This window comes from Polypterus senegalus, chromosome 9 (assembly GCF_016835505.1).
Source record: "Polypterus senegalus isolate Bchr_013 chromosome 9, ASM1683550v1, whole genome shotgun sequence".
In the NCBI taxonomy this organism is placed as follows: Eukaryota; Metazoa; Chordata; class Cladistia; order Polypteriformes; family Polypteridae; genus Polypterus; species Polypterus senegalus.
The window spans coordinates 92,521,575-92,537,910 of record NC_053162.1 but is presented as its reverse complement, the minus strand read 5'-3'; the positions used below and the strand labels follow the sequence as shown (position 1 = coordinate 92,537,910).

The window sequence follows — 16,336 nt, the reverse complement described above, 5'->3', positions numbered from 1 at the left end:
TCCCGGGCTCCTGGGAATGATACAGTGCACAGGCATCTCACATGTGAACGGTTTTAGAACAAGCGACAGTTATTTTCAATAAAACTACTGCAATATGTTGACATCAATAAAAGACTAACCTTAACTACAAGCAGTTCATGCTGTCATATAAAAGTACATGTATCTAGTTAGTTGCAGTAATAACAGCATAGAAAGCACAACGTGTTGAGCGTGTGGTTGTCCAGGTGAGAACACACTTTCGTGTAGAGTACGCCAGCCGCTGAGAAAGCATGCTCTGCCTCCACTGAAGTAGGCGGCACAGTCATCAGATACTGATACACTTGTCTTAAACAACACCCGTGCTTGCCGTTGCTCTGAAACACTGCCATTTCAGCTTTTACTGATGCATCCAGTTTCTTGTTATCATTCTATGATGGCAAGTTTCTTGGGACAGATAATTTTTTCAACTCCAACTCTTATTTCTTGATCGATTTTTACACTTTTACATGATATATATGCGAGCTTGGCCGTTCAGCTGGGAAATCCAGCAGTTTCATTCCCTGGAATGGGAAATGCCTGGGAATCAGGAATGGATTCCCTAGTGAGGTTTGATGTCTATTTGACACAGGACCTTAACCATAACATATTCACTACTTTGCCATTTAATTATTAATATTTCATAAGTTTAGGAACCTAACTTAAAAGAAAAATTGATTTATATATGTAAAATATAAATTGAAAGAATCAGGCAAGAGATGAGGTCTTGAAGGATACCATGTTTAATATCCAAAATTAAACTCCACAAAACATTACAAAAAAGCTATTCTGGTGTTTCTCAGCCAGGATTCAGAATGAAACATTGCCTTGAGGTCTATGACTTTGGGTAGCTGGTTCCTTGGGACCTTGGGTAGCTGGTTAACTGAACGGCAACTTCCAGTGAACTTCCATGAAGAGACAGGGCTATTGCCGTTATCCCAGAAATTACATCAAGGCTTGTCTACTGGGTCTTCCTCCATTCTAAAGGCAAAAACAGAAGAGGGGTCAGTACCTGTGTCACACCCTCAGTTTTCCCATTTTGTTTTCAAGTCTGGCATCCTGTGAGATGCTCACGAAGCTAATATGTTTAACAATGTATACAATTCATAGTTTTTCAATGTTTAAATTTTGTTATTTTATTTTTTTCCTGTCGTATGTCTTTAAATAGTAAATCTGGGCCTGAAAATAAACAGAGGTAAGCGTAAGATGCTAAAGGTCAACACAGCCATTGCAATGCCCATCAAGATGGAAGGAGAGGTGGTAGAAGAGGTGGACAACTTTACCTACCTTGGCAGCATCATCAACAGACAGGGTGGGACAGATGTAGATGTTAGAACCCAAATCAGCAAAACGAAGGCGGCTTTCGTTCAGCTGAAGAACATCTGGAGATCATCTGAAATCAACAATATCAGAGATCAGAGTCTTCGAAACCATTGTGAAGTCTGGCTTACTTTATGGAGTCAAAATCTGGAGAACCACTGTCACCACCACAAAAACAATGCAGGTTTTCATCAACACCTGCCTCAGTAGGATTCTTAAGATCCGCTGGCCCAACATGATCAGCAATGAAGACCTATGGCATCAAACTAAACAGCAGCCTGCTGGAGACAACATCCTACAAAGACACTGGAGATGGATTGGACAATCCTCCACAGACCTGCCACCAGCATCACAAGCCCTGGAGTAAGAAATGAGGAGGATTGGCCACACATGGGGACAGCTGGAGGAACTTGCCTAGGACCAAAAAGGCTGGAGGGAGCTGATTGGCAGCCTATGCCCCAGACAGGACCACAGTTGGAGATGATGTTTTTAAATATGAACAGCATTCTTAATAATTCTTAATCATTCCCTTTATCATGGGACAGGTGCTATATAAATAAAAAGTATTACTATTAAAAAGAAATAATCTTTAAAATTGTAATGAATTTAATTTAGACCATAGAATGTCAAACATCAGCTAATACTGAGATTCATGGAAATACAAACCAGTAACATGCATGGTAAAGGCTATAGAATGGGGGTGTTGGGGTGTGAGAGAGAAAAAGAAGCAAATTCAACAACAACAAGCATCTGGAGATAGATAATCTTGGGAAAAAAAGGTGCAGAACCAAAAAAACCATATCCAGATAAGGGGAAGTAATGACACTGCAGCAAATTCAGTCAATAATTAGTATGTCACAATGATTCATGCTTTGGTTTTAAAGACATATATGGGTCAGTTGCAGTGGTTTGGAAATAGTACCACACCAGCAGTGGGTCAAGACCAGACTATGTAGTACGATATAGCAATATGATCCTTAGATCTAAGTTACTGTGAACAGCAGAACAAGATCAGAATGAAGCTTAACTAAACCTCAGTAAGTCTTAGCTTTTTATTTATCTGTGGTTTGCACAGTTGGTCGCCTGATTGCAAATTAATGGTGGATCACTAGCTATTAAGATCTTGCCCTCTCTCAATCAACAATGTGCTGCTACACATTCCTCTCAATTCAAAGAAACAAGAGCACAGAGAAGAAGCACAGCCTCAAAAATCTGCAAATGTTAAGATACATTACCAGGAGTGTCGAACTCCAGGCCTGGAGGGCCAGATTGGCAGCAGGATTTCCTTCTTACCCTTCTCTTAATCAGTGACCAGTTTTCACTGCTAATTAACTCCTTTTTCCCTTGATTTGAATATTGCTGTTTTTAAGGATTCAGTCCTCTGAAATGATTGTTTTCTTCATTAAATGACAGCCAAACACAAATGATGTGAAACGAGCCAACAGATCACCAGCTAAATTAGGGCTTCAATCGCCAACCAATTTCACCCCAATCACTTTTTTAATGAGAAGCCGAGTCTTGCTGTTAGTTAAACTCATTATTTAATTCCATGGCTTGTTGCTGCTCTCATTCTGCCACAGCAGACATTTCCAAAAATGTTGATTTTCTGTTTATTCCAAGAACACCGTCAAAATGTTTTGGTGATCTGAGAGATCAACATTACCGAGACCATCACCTCTCTTTAATTTCAGATATTGTGTGATGGGCACAGGGGAGCTGGTCAGGTGGCGGCTTGTTTTGTGTCTCATTGTTTGGCTGCTAATTAAGGAAAAAGAGACAACTAAATGGCCTGAGTCAAGTTAATTAAAACTAAGGCAAAAAAAGTTAATTAACAGCAAAAACTGGTCACTAATTAAGATGGTTTTGAATGAAAACCTGCAGCCACTGCAGCCCTCCAGGACCGGAGTTCAACACCCGTGCATTAAATCCAAATGAGAACAGTGTGTCGGTAAATGTTATTCACTTTGAATGTATGAAAAGCCTTGAAATTCCTTTATGAGAGGTGCACATTAGTAGATTCGCTATCTGAAGCATCACTGTTTCTCTGTAACACATTTCCCAATGACATAAATAATACAGCAGAGCTGACTCTTGGTATTTATTATATGTTCTGCTTTATCTAATAGCCAAATGATTCTAGCAAAAACAAAAGTGTATAAATACTTTGTCAGAGCCTGGACAATATTTGTAAAGAATGTCTCATCACAGTGGTAACTTCACAGTATAGCAAAAGCTCTACATATTGCATACTTTTAGAGATGTTATGTATTCATCTTTCTTTGCATCTTTATCCATAACCAATTAAATATCTGGTCTGGGTGTCTTCCCTCTTACTGAAACAAAAACAGCAAAAACCTTAATATAATATAAAAAAGTAAGAACTCATTTATTATTTGTACAATACATTATAATAATATCAGTAGAGGTGTTCTATTAATAAAAAATAACTGTGATTATGATTAAGCATAGTCATTTGAATATAGTGTATGCTCTTTAAGTGTGATCTCCTAAAATGCCTGTTAGGCTATCCAGTAAACGATAAGGAATGTGTACTTTCAGAACTGGCGGCCGACTGATTTCTTAATTAAGGACACTGACTCTGACTCTTTTTACTGAAGATTAATGGTTAATTGTATATTAATTATTATTTTTATAACAATTTCCTTGCGTTGCTTGCATTGAGCTAATTATACGTGATTCAGTATCACACAAATATAAATATAAAATATCACTTCCATAATGTTTTAATGGCATATTGCTGCTTTTTTATGTCTGTAACCTTCCGTCTGATGTGTGCGAAATTCATTTCGTAACATTACCCACCGCACTTAATCTGTTAAACTTGCTCATGAGGTGGTCTAAGTTACCTCTGTTCCCTTTCTCTTATCCCAAAAAAAGCCCACTGTAGCTGCACTTTGTGTTAGTCTTGGTCTGCTGCTACTCCGCAGCTCTAGGGCACACTGCAACAGCACTAAACCTTAAAGTTAGTCTTGTTACCATAAATACATACAAGGACCAGATCGCTCTCGGGATCGTTCTAAGCTCATAGACCACTGCAACAAATCCATATATAATTTTTGGGCATATTTACATATTTACACATATAATAATATTTAGTGTTCACTGGAAATAAGAGCTACAGAACAAGGCCTTAGGGGAACAAACTGCCACAGGGAAACTAGAAAACAAAATTAGAGCTGAAGGCTTAGAACTTGCTGGCTAAAGAGGGAAACAGAAGATGGGAAATGCACAATAAAGCTTATAGGGCAAATGTGGTTAATAATTAGTGAAGAGCGAACCCCGCGGTGTTCACTTTGCTGAGTTTTGAGAAATCACAAACATTTTTGCGAACTTTACAGATCACTGCAAAATGCATTGGAGTCAATAGGGGAAGGAGGGACTGAACTAGTTTTGAGTAGAACATAATGGTGCAGTGGTCTTTTAAGTGTCTCTTAGAGCTAGGAAAAATGTATGCCAACTATGCTGGACCAATTATGGTTGTCAAATATGTGAAATGAGCTGTAACACAGCAGTGCTAACTGCTGGAAAAGACATAGACTGAACGAATACCACAAACAAATAACAACAAATGGCCACAAACTGGCAATAATAAATGCAATCTAGATCATTGTGTTCACAGAGTTCCACTCTTGGAGCACACATTGGCTGTGCCACGTAGCAGCGGTGTGGGTCCGCCTTGTTCCAGTGTTTGAAGTCGTGACTTTGGGTACAGCAAGATTGTCATTCTTGTTTCTCATGTATCTATGCAGAAGCTTTGCACATTCTTCTTAGAATTAAAACAAACAAAACACCTTGTAAACAATAGTATATTTTTTATTTTTATCATTTTAGTGTGTCCACTATTCTCTGATGAGGGGATGGGAAGAATGGTAAGGGTCATTTAGGGCTTGTTTTGGGATCACAGCTGCACATATGGTGCTGTGCTGCCAGCTCACGGGGATCACTCTTATATATCCATTGTCAATGCATGTAATACTTTCATTGTAGTTAGCTATTGCACTCCTCAAATGGAAATACTGCAATTTTTTTGTTTCTTTTCTTTTTTTTTAGACACATGCATGACATTTTTCTTTCTCCTCCTGTGTTTGTGAACCAATGACAGCCACTTTGGCAATGATCTTAAAGGAACCATTTCACACTGACCACACAAAGCATCATGAGACGCTTGGAAAAAATGTTCATTCCTTGAACAGCATGTTTACTGAAGAAAACACTTTGGGAAAATGTCGCGTATTAATTATATCTAAATCATAAATAGGATCAGCTTCAAAAAACTGCTGCTGTTTATTTGTCACACTGGTTTAACATCTGAATGCAGTTTTGTTGGAAGTTGGTTTACTTCTGAACTAAGCCATTTGGGCACAGCTGGTGAGGCAATACTTGAGCCTTAGACACGGAACCTGCCCTCCTTCCTGTTGTACTCTTGTTTAATGATATTAACGTGCTAGCTTGTGAAATCAGTTTAAAAACTAAGGCTAACACCATCTGACAAAAGAGTTTTTTTTTTTTGGGAAATGCATGCTAACTGCAAAATGTATGCCACTTCTCAGATTTGCCTTGAGAGTCATGTCTCATAGCTTGGAGTCATTGCCTGGTTTAACTGTACATGTAATTAAAAAAAAAAAAAAGAGGCCAAGATAAGAGAACAAGAAAGAGATCCATCCATCCATCCATTATCCAACCCGCTATATCCTAACTACAGGGTCACGGGGGTCTGCTTAAGCCAATCCCAGCCAACACAGGAAGCAAGGCAGGAAACAAACCCTAGGCAGGGTGCCAGCCCACCGCAGACGAGAAAGAGATACTTAATAGAAAACCTCATTATGAAGGCAAGTGGACAGACACCCACTATAAATGTAAATGGGCATGGAGCAGTCAGGGGCCTGTATTAAAAAGGTTCAAATAGGAAGTCTCACATGAAATCTCTCAAAAATGGAATTCATGAAGTTTTCAAAGCAAATGTTTTTAACTTCAAACAGGGTCAGTTTGTCAAACAGGGATGTTCATCTGTGTTGTCCAAGGCTGCTTATCAAGAAGAATGTTGACACCAAAAAATCAATTTCATTGTTTTGGAGTGCCTTGCAAAATTTGAATTCTGCACTGTGGAAACAATGTGCAAGTTCTTTGTAATTGAAAGTCACATGGCAGGTGGTTCATTCAGTCTTAATGTTGCTATTTTCCTTTTGTTTAACTGTAGAGTCTGCCAAGTTAATTAATTGTACATGGGAAAGGCACTGTATAAATAAAATGTATTGTCATTGTTTAAATATAAATACAGAAGGACGGGCTTTAGTTTAAAAAAAGAGGAAAAATCACAACAAACATAACATGAAAAGTTTGAAAACATAAAATTGAAAGGAAAAAAATCTGTTGGACTAAATGAACAGGAAATAGCATAATAAAGAACTAATAAAGAAAATGAATAAATAGACAAAAGAAAAGGCACAAGTTCACCTGTGAGAACCTCATTTTACTGTATCTCATGTAGTCTCTAATATACCATGACATAAAATCATAACCCTGTATCCATAAAATGTAAAAGTGTGTTGATTTGTTTTCAAGGATTTTTGTACTGGTGCTTTTCACTTTTTACATGGTAAGATATCTGAGTTAGGTTAATTCATAACTCATAATTGATCTTGTATGGATGTCGTGTGGTACATAGGTGAGATCCATGAGCTGGTGCCAGGGTTGTTTCCTGGTTTGCACTCAATGCTGTCCAAATAGATTGCAGAAACACCACACCCTTGAACAGGATTAGGCAAATGTAAGAATGCTATATAATTACAATATGCAGTAAGAGCAAAAACTAGAACACTCATGAAGGTTTCCGGCACTGAAGTGATCCCCATATACTTGCAACAGCTTAGATCAAAATGCAAAACAGAAAATAAACATGAGTACTTTTCTTCAGATGCGAGTCAGAATTTGACTGCATCAAGATGATGTTGCAGCCATCTTTAAGAGCTGGGAAGTGGGAAAGACTGGTTCAAGTGACTGGAAACTGGAAGTGATGTCATTGGCAAAAGGTCTGTCAGGTATACTTTCTGCAGAGGGAGAAAGAGGAGAGTTATTAAGTGACAGTGCCAACCCCTGGCTTGGAGTGAAATTACAGTCAGTCAAACCCTGAAGTTATCCCTTAATCGTAAGTGACTGCAAGACTAGGAGCTTGTTTTCTGTTCAAGTGGTGCTATTATTTTACAATTATGCTCTTTTTCTTAGATTATTTGTCAAATATCTGTTAAATCAAAAATGAATGAATCTAATCTTATTATTTGTGAATTTTTAGGAATTGGTAATTTTCCTAACTTTCGCAAAAGCTGATGACTGCAAATGAAGGAACATAAGAACATCACACAGAAATATACAAAATAATGTGAGCTGGGTGCACAGGTATGAATAAAACCCATTAGAGCCAAGGACAAGACAAAACCTTTTATTCTGTTGGAATCCAGGCACTTCCGTGAAGGTGGCACAAATGACATGATCAGTTTTGTTAAGGTTTCTTCCATTTTCTAATAAATCCCATTTTCTAACTTTATCTTGAACCCCCCTCGTAATATAAAGTACATTTCCAAGATAGAAAATCCCCAAACATAGCTGCATTTTAGCACACAACGGCAACAATTATTAAAAATGTATCATAATCCAAACAAACAATTGGCTCTAATGGTTTTTGTTCTATTATCTACTAAATCCCATTTCCTAACTTTAGCTTGACTCCCCCTAGTACTTGTTATTAGTACAATATATGTAATGGATAGATCATTTATTCAGCTGATATTCAATTGCTTTCCTAACTGATTTCTCGGTAAAGCAAATTTTTTTCTAACTTTAAAGTTTTATATTTTGAGTGCTTAATTTATTTTCCTCCAAGTTATTTCTGAAATCTAAAGCAAAATGCAAAACGTTATATATCCGTAGGTAATATTTACCCATGTACTAATGGTGCATACTAAAAACAAAATGCCCTCAAAGACAGCAAAAAGGCAATATGTGGAAGAAAAATAATATGCTTATTATAAACTTGTTTCATCTGGATGGTTTACAGGTGGCTTTTTCAGCTTTTTGTGTCAGCTGTCTCAGTCGGCACAGACAAATTTAGTCTTTAGCTCCTTGGTATTTCCTGCACATTCTTTCCAAGGGAGGTGGAGAACCTAAGTGAGAGCAGACCAAGTCTCTGTTACCCTCCATGAATGCCACACTGAAACCCGTTCATGAGAAGTGCTGTACTTGATTCAGAAGTCTTATGAAATGTGGACTTAGAGTAGGCATAGGAAGCTTTTCTGATAAGTAAACACTGTATATTTGTATGTATATAAATTTTTAGGTACAGTTTAGCTGTTCACTTTCTTTCAAATGAGGCCAAGCGAGCTACAGTAAAATGTCTTTAAGAGAGAGTGTATATTTTTATTTTGAAATGGAAGGATGTGGTAGGGCACAGTATATCCTCATCATCAATTATCTAATAATACGCTCAAAGACTGATGCGTCACACCATGAAAACAATAACCTCTACATGTCCTTTCAATTCAAACACCTACATTTCCTGTATATTTTGCTATTGGAACATCCATCAATAAAGCCAAAGGACAGGCAATGGGATTAACTTGGATGCTCCTTGCTTTCCAAATGGGAAAAATAATGCTGGATGTTAAAGTTCTAGAAATTAAAACAAAAAAAAAAGTAGCAGTATTGACACCTAACTCTGAAGTAAAACATCGCAATTTGCCTGGACTTATTTGACCTAATACACATTTTATAAAGTTTGCTTTTTGATTGTTTTCTTTGAACATTTTGCAGTATACAGCACATGTATGCAATAGTGAAGAGTTAATATATCACACACAGTAAGAGTTCCTGCTATCATAAGGAAGTCCGTAATTTTACATAGTAGATTTTATTCTTGTTTTTATTCTGATTTGTTTACTTACTGTCTTTTTTATTTATATAATGAGAATGAAAATCACTGGATGGGAACTTTTTTTTTGTTAATTCTTAGTGGGGAACATTGACCAAGGGCTGCAACAAACATTTGTTCTTCTGAAAAGATGACCACCACCAGACAAGAGCATTTTCTTTTTCGGGACAGCCAGCCACATTCCCAATATAGTACTTGCTTTTTATGAATAATTCGCTTGTATGCTTATTTTTTTATACTGCACGGCTGCAAAATTATAGTGCTTAGTCTTATGCAGCAACGGTTTCTTTCCAAGTCCCACATAAATTGGGTTACATTCACAGGCACGTCACATGCCATTGGGCCTACCAGACACACAGTATTAGAACGTCTTGGAAAATATTAAGTCTTATGTGTGCTTCTTACGAATCTCTTTAATCAAGAAACAGCAGGGAAGCTAATGCAGTCACTGCCAAATGGTATATTGAATGTATCTATGAAGTGAGCTTGTTCCACTGAAATTCAGCTACTACGTTCTGTTCTTCATCCTCATGCAGAACTTATTTTTAATATTAAACTCTAATTCTCACTGCTTCACATACTTTATGTGTTTACGTTCCTTACATCTGTTATGTTGATTTTCTGTTTCAAGGCTTATTTATTGTCACAAAACATTGACGATTGTACATCATTTTGCTTCAATTCAACACAGCAGTTACGAATTAGATGTGGGACATGTACAGCTTGGGCCTTTCTTTTTCCTAAACACATGTGAATACCAGACTTAGATGTCCTCTTGTCTAAAGTGCTTTGGCAGTTCAGTTGAAAACCAGTGAATGAATGAATGGCTTTTGTATATCCTTTAGTGTCAGCAGTTACTCTCTTTGCCAATACGAGGTCTCATTGTCTTACCTGCCTAAATAATATTTTTCTTGATCTTCTCAGTTTTTAATTTCTGGACCTCTCCTCTCTCTCTTACCTATTCGAAAATAATTTCTCTTATCCCAGTTTGATTCTGTACCTTTATATTATCACTAGGAGGGCCAAGCCCCTGGCGCCTTTGGCGCCCAATCCCCAGTTGTGGTCAGAATATTAGTAAAATCTGTAAATGTACAAAAGAAAAATTATGTTTTTTGGAGTCAAAATCACGAAATTATATAAATATGTAAAAGAAAAATTAATTATTATTTATTGGTGTAAAAATCATGAAATAATAAAATATTTACTCTCTTACTGGTTGGAGTACTGTATTCCCATTAAACTGAGGTCCACTGTGCTGAAAGAGTATTTATAAGAGACTAAATAAATGATCCATTCGTTTTAACTGACATTCTTATAGATAAAAAACTTTTTTTCAAAAATTACTCATTTAAATAACAGGAAAAATCATGTGAAAACTAAAGTGGTATGCAATGGGTCATCGTATCTCAACCTTTAACTAACCTAAATACAAACATTGGTGTTATGAATAGATAATTATTTTATTAATAGTTTGTTCCTGTAAAAGAAAGTTTACTCGATCAAAAATAAAAACCATGACTTTCTTGATATTAAAAACCACGACTTTCTTGATATTAAAAATCATGACTTTCTTGATATTTTAGTTTATAATTTAAAAATGTAATAAGAATTTGAAAATCTAACATTAAAGCTCGATAATTTATGAAAATAATTATATCAAGCATATATAAATTAGTTTTTAAAATAAGCCAGATTTAAAGCGTGACATAAAAAGTCACATAAAATCGTTGCACAAAATCGTTACACTTTTAGGATTAGGATTTTATATCTAGAGAGTAGATATTAACTAGTTTGATTTGTTTCTGTAATCTTTCTGTTGCAGGCGAGCCTTACCTCAAACTCAGACTAAAAAAGTAAATATGTAAGCATGTGCCAGCTACAATCCTGACATTTTTGATTCACTTAAGGTTAATTCTTATAGCAGCATTCTCAATGACCTAATCTCATTGAAATCACATCTCTTCTGCTGTTTATGGCCTGTAACATATCTGATGATAATTTTTGTAGCATTTTTTGTGTTAAGTTTAGCATTTTGAGCCAAAGCATTACATTCTTTTCCAAACAGTAAAGATTACTTAAATACAACACCATCCCTTCTCCACAATTTCTTATCAAACATTTTTCAACTAAAGTTTTAATATATTCAATAATAATCTATACTAATAAAAGGCAAAGCCCTCACTGACTTACTCACTGACTGGCTGACTCACTCATCACTAATTCTCCAACTTCCCGTGTAGGTAGAAGGCTGAAATTTGGCAGGTTCATTCCTTACAGCTTACTTACAAAAGTTGGGTCATTTCGAAATTCTACGCATAACAGTCATAACTGGAACCTGCTTATGTACATACTGTATATACGGCCATAGCCTGCAGCTCGGTCGCCGTGTGAGGCGGAGTTGCGTCCCTCATCGTCACGCCTCCCACGTAATTGAGTGCCTGCCCATATAAGACTGTCCATCATCAGCAATCCAATAGACACGCTGCCGTTAAATATTAACGGGTGAAGGACTGTGCTTATGCAAATGAGGATGAGATGGTCAGGGATAAACTGGTGTTTGGCACAAACTCAGCGAAAGTGCGAGAGAAACTTTTAAGTGCCGGGTCTTAGCTAACATTAAATAAAGCTGTGGACATTACAAGATCGCATGACATAGCACAACCACAGCTGAGAACCTTTGATGAATGTACTCCGAGTGGCTCACGTGAACTGACTGTGAACATAGTACGCAGAGAACAAGTGAGAGCTTCAAGGAGGGCTGAACAAGAAACGCATTACACAATTGAGAAGGCAGCAAAAGAATATGAAGCGAGTGATGAATACAAGCATTTTCATAAGTACAGCTACTGCGGAAACAAAGCACAGTGTAAACCTTAAGGTTAAATTAAGTTCATAGACACGCTGCCGCTGGCGTTTGTCATGCCTACGACGAATATGATATTCGCGAGACGTTTAATGAGAAGATGCAGGGTATAAACAAGACTTTTGATCACTTTGTAATGGAGTTAAAATTGCTGTAATGGAGTTAAAATTGCTGGTGAGGGACTGTGCTTATGCAAACGAAGATGAAATGGTCAGGGATAGAATAGTGTTTGGCACAAACTCAGCAAACATGCGAGAGAAACGTTTAAGTGCCGGGTCTCTTTGTAGACATATCAATAGGAAAACAAGGTGTAAAGCTTAAGTTTAAATTAAGTTCATAGCGAGTTCATGCTAACCACTTCATCCCAGAGACATATTTGTCCAATGTGGCTGACAATACATGCAAGAGCAGCTCATGGACGGGAAACGATGTGTCACAGACTAAGCAGACATATCTACTGCTGCCTAAAGGAGATTTCCTTTAGTGTAGAGGTACAACTGGCAGTTTGTAATCCCAAGACCTTCGATTTGTGTCCTAACTCTGGTGTCTCAGAGTGTACGGCTTGAAAGAAAGCATGGGGGCATCCGCCCTGAGCAATTCATCACTAGTAATACCTTTTAATGGTTTGGAAATTCTACACATTGCCCTTCAGTCTGTGGGAAGCACATGTACAACACGGTTACTCTGATTCAGTAGCATGATTATTATTTCCTGCTATTATTAACACCACTTCAAGAGAGGCCTACCAAATCAATAAGTTAATTAAAAGGGCAAGCTCGGTTATAGGACACACTCTGGACTCCCTGGAGGAGCGATGGAGAGAATTAAAGTAAAATTGAGTGCCATTATGAACAATTCTGCACATACTCTTTGTGACACACTAACACTGAGGACTTTCTGCCAACAAATTATTCAGCAGAAGTGCATCAAGAAACACTATTGGGGCTCCTTTATACCAACAGCAAAATCCCTGCAGAATGCCTTACTGTGACTCTGACAACCAAGTCAGAACTTTTCTTTCTTTTTAATTTTCTTGCTCTGTATTCATTCTGTTGTGTGTTCAGGCCATAATGTGGGTGTATCTATATTTATTTATACTTATCTACATATTTATTTATTTAAAGTGCTTCTGTAAAAAGACACATTTTGCCCATATGGACAAATAACATTCTATCTATCTATCTGTTATTCAGATGCTTTAACATTTTGTGTAGTTAATTTTTTTCCATACTTTTCAATAATATGATGGAATTTAGGATCTGAGACTAATTGAAAGCTACTTTTCACTTTCGATTTTGGTGCCAGAACAGAGGAGATTTACACTTATGACCTTATTTCCCTTTAGGATTTATTGTGTATTGGCCAAAATTTGATTCTGCGGTAACCAAAATTCATGGAAAAATGGTCACAAGTCCAAAATGAAAACCAGTTCACCATTAAAATCTGTCCATGTGTATTATTTTACAGGTATTCACAGATTTCTCTTCTTTCTTAAGAAATGTGCAAGGCTTTGCTATGGTTTTCAACACTTATTATAGTAGTCTAGACTTCTATTTGTTCTTAGAGAAAGTACTGCCTCCCTCTGTCTGTTATTCTGTAGCGCCTTGTTTAGATGATCAGGCTTGATCATGATTTGTTACTATGTTTATTTTATTTGGGTGAGGAAGTGCAACTAGTTTCTCTTCTCTATTTATCATTAATTGTATTTCAAATAGATTACCATTTTAAGTCTAGGCGAACTGTTTCTTAATTCAATTTGATTTTTGTTCCTGCTATTGTTTTTACTTACCAGTGACTTCATGTTGTGCTTTACTGAATTGTTTCAACTGACTAAGTTTCAGGAGTAAGTCAGTAGGAGGAATGAGGGGGAGCTCCACAGGTTTTTATAGTGATAGGATTGTGGGTCCACACAGTGCAAGTGTGTCATGTTCTGCCTTGCAGAATAGGTGTTTGCTATTCAAATAAATCTTAACACTGACTCATGAATATTCACATTAATAGTTAGAAGGAACCAGAAGCACAATTACAGGAAGTTAGTGGTGTAGATGCCACATGGGTGGGATGGGCATCCTGGCCAGAAGAGAGGATGATTCCTAACCCGTGACGGGAAGCTACTAGTAGGCAGACAGGCATCCTGGCTGGGAAGGAGAAGGAGATCAGACCCAGAAGGATGGACCAGAAGGAATGGATGGACAGCCCACTGCAGATGGAAGATGGAAAATGTGGAAAATTACTCTGGAGGCTTTTTACTCCCCCCAACATGCTAGATGGCAACGACCTCAGATGTTGGTGCCCAGTGGGAAGGGCAGAGGATGTACTCGGGCAGAGCAGCCTTGCTGGGGTCACTGGGTGCTGCAAGAGGGTGCTGTAAAATGGAGTTTTACATGACCTGGAAGTGCTTCCATTGGGCAGTGGCCCTGGCACCAGAAGTTCTCCCGGGTCCTTAATAAAAGGGACCACACTCCCTTACTCAAATGAGTTGGAGCTGGGAGAGCATCAAGCAACACTCAGTTGGAGGAGGGCAGTGCGGTGGTGGTGAGAAATATTGAGGAGAGAGAGAGAAAGAGAATCAGAATCTTGTGCTTGTGTTAACTTTGTACTATACTTTGTTAATTTGTTTGAGGAGTGTGTGCAATAAACGCACTGTTGTTTGAACCCGAGACTCTTGGTGTGATCATGTTTTGGGTTTTGGGGCTTGATGACACCCCGGTTTCCATCACAGTGGGCACATCATAATTCACAAATAGTGTGTATTCTCTTCAGTGAATCTGTAATCATTATTAATCTTTACTTTTCTCTGTTTTCTTTTCCGGTTCATCTTTGGTGTCGTTCTGCATCACCACCATCCCATCAAAGTTCTGTGCAGTCTATTGTGATGTCTGAATGAAAGCACATACCCTAACTTGTGACAAAACCCACTGCATCAAGTCCTCTGAGATGAAGCTCTCTCTCTTTTGTATATTTATTCATTGTTATTCTTATATAATTTTAATTTGTTTTCTTTGCATATAACTACTTTCACATCTTGTAAAGAACTTTGAGCTACATCCTTTATATGAAGATGTCCTACTATATAAATATAAATGTTGCTGTTTGCCAGTTCTACTGAAACAAAGCCTGTAAGTATTATTTTAAATGAAATGGATAAATATATAGTGAATTAATGTAGTTTACTGCAAATTGTTAATTATTTGTAGTTTACTTCTCTACAGTTTTACTCTGACTTGATTGAATCAGAATGAAATCGGAGCAAAATGCTATATCCAGACTCTATGAGCCTTTGGCAAAGAAAAGTTTGGCTGCTGTTTAGTTTCTGCTTCAAATGCCCAAGAAGAAAACAGTACATGTCAAGTAACTCTGAGTATGATTATATATTTGGTGAAGATAGAAGATAGAATCTGGTGAATTAGGTTTTGCAGAGGTTTATCAGTTTTAGAAGAACAGCCCGACTACAGGCAGACACTGAAACACATGATGTCCAAACACACATGTTTATTAATTCTTTTCCTTCTTCACACAATTCACAGTGCACACATTACCCACAAGGCTCAGTCCCTTTTCTTCCATCTGTCACCTCTACTCCTCTCTTCGCAAACTCAGTCCTCTTCCAACCAACTCTGGCTCTCTGAATGGAGTGAGGAGACCCCTTTTATAGTGCACCCAGAAGTGCTCCAGGTGCTTCCCAATTAACCTCCTGCAGCACTTCCGGGTGTGGTAGAAGCGCTGCTCATGAATCCAGCTCCTCTTCAGGCAGCATTTCCAGGTGTGGCGAAAGTGCTGCAGACCTTGTTTCTGGAGCTGTCCAGGCGCCCACTGGCAGTGTCCTTGGACCCCAACAGGTTTGAGCTTCAAAGCCCCAAGCCCGTGGCCCCGATGCAACCCAGGGGGCTGACGTCTCATGTCCCGGGGTATGAATTGCCCTTCTCCTGGTTCTCTGCTTCTCCAGGTCTCCCGGTAGGGCACGATTCCCGACCATCCATCACACACTGCATTATGTGTTTGTGTAGGAAGATTTTTATATATTTAATATGGATTTTTTTACATTAGGATTTGGCCACATTTCTCCTTGCCAGATTGAAAAAGAGTAGATTATATTTTCTTAAGATGATTTGTGCAATGATGCTGTCATTTTTTTTTATTTTTGGAGGTAGATGATGATAATTACAGAATAGATAAACTGTACACTGTAGGCTAAT

General features: G+C 37.8%; 1 long non-coding RNA gene across 1 annotated transcript; it reads right to left on the bottom strand.

The window, feature by feature from the left end:
* Positions 1-756: 756 nt before the first annotated feature.
* Positions 757-2,693, bottom strand: LOC120534962. Its single transcript, XR_005634822.1, has 3 exons — positions 2,571-2,693; positions 1,303-1,408; positions 757-996 (listed from the first exon to the last, which is right to left on the bottom strand). It is a non-coding gene; the product is annotated as an uncharacterized LOC120534962 (long non-coding RNA).
* Between the last annotated feature and the right edge of the window lie 13,643 nt (positions 2,694-16,336).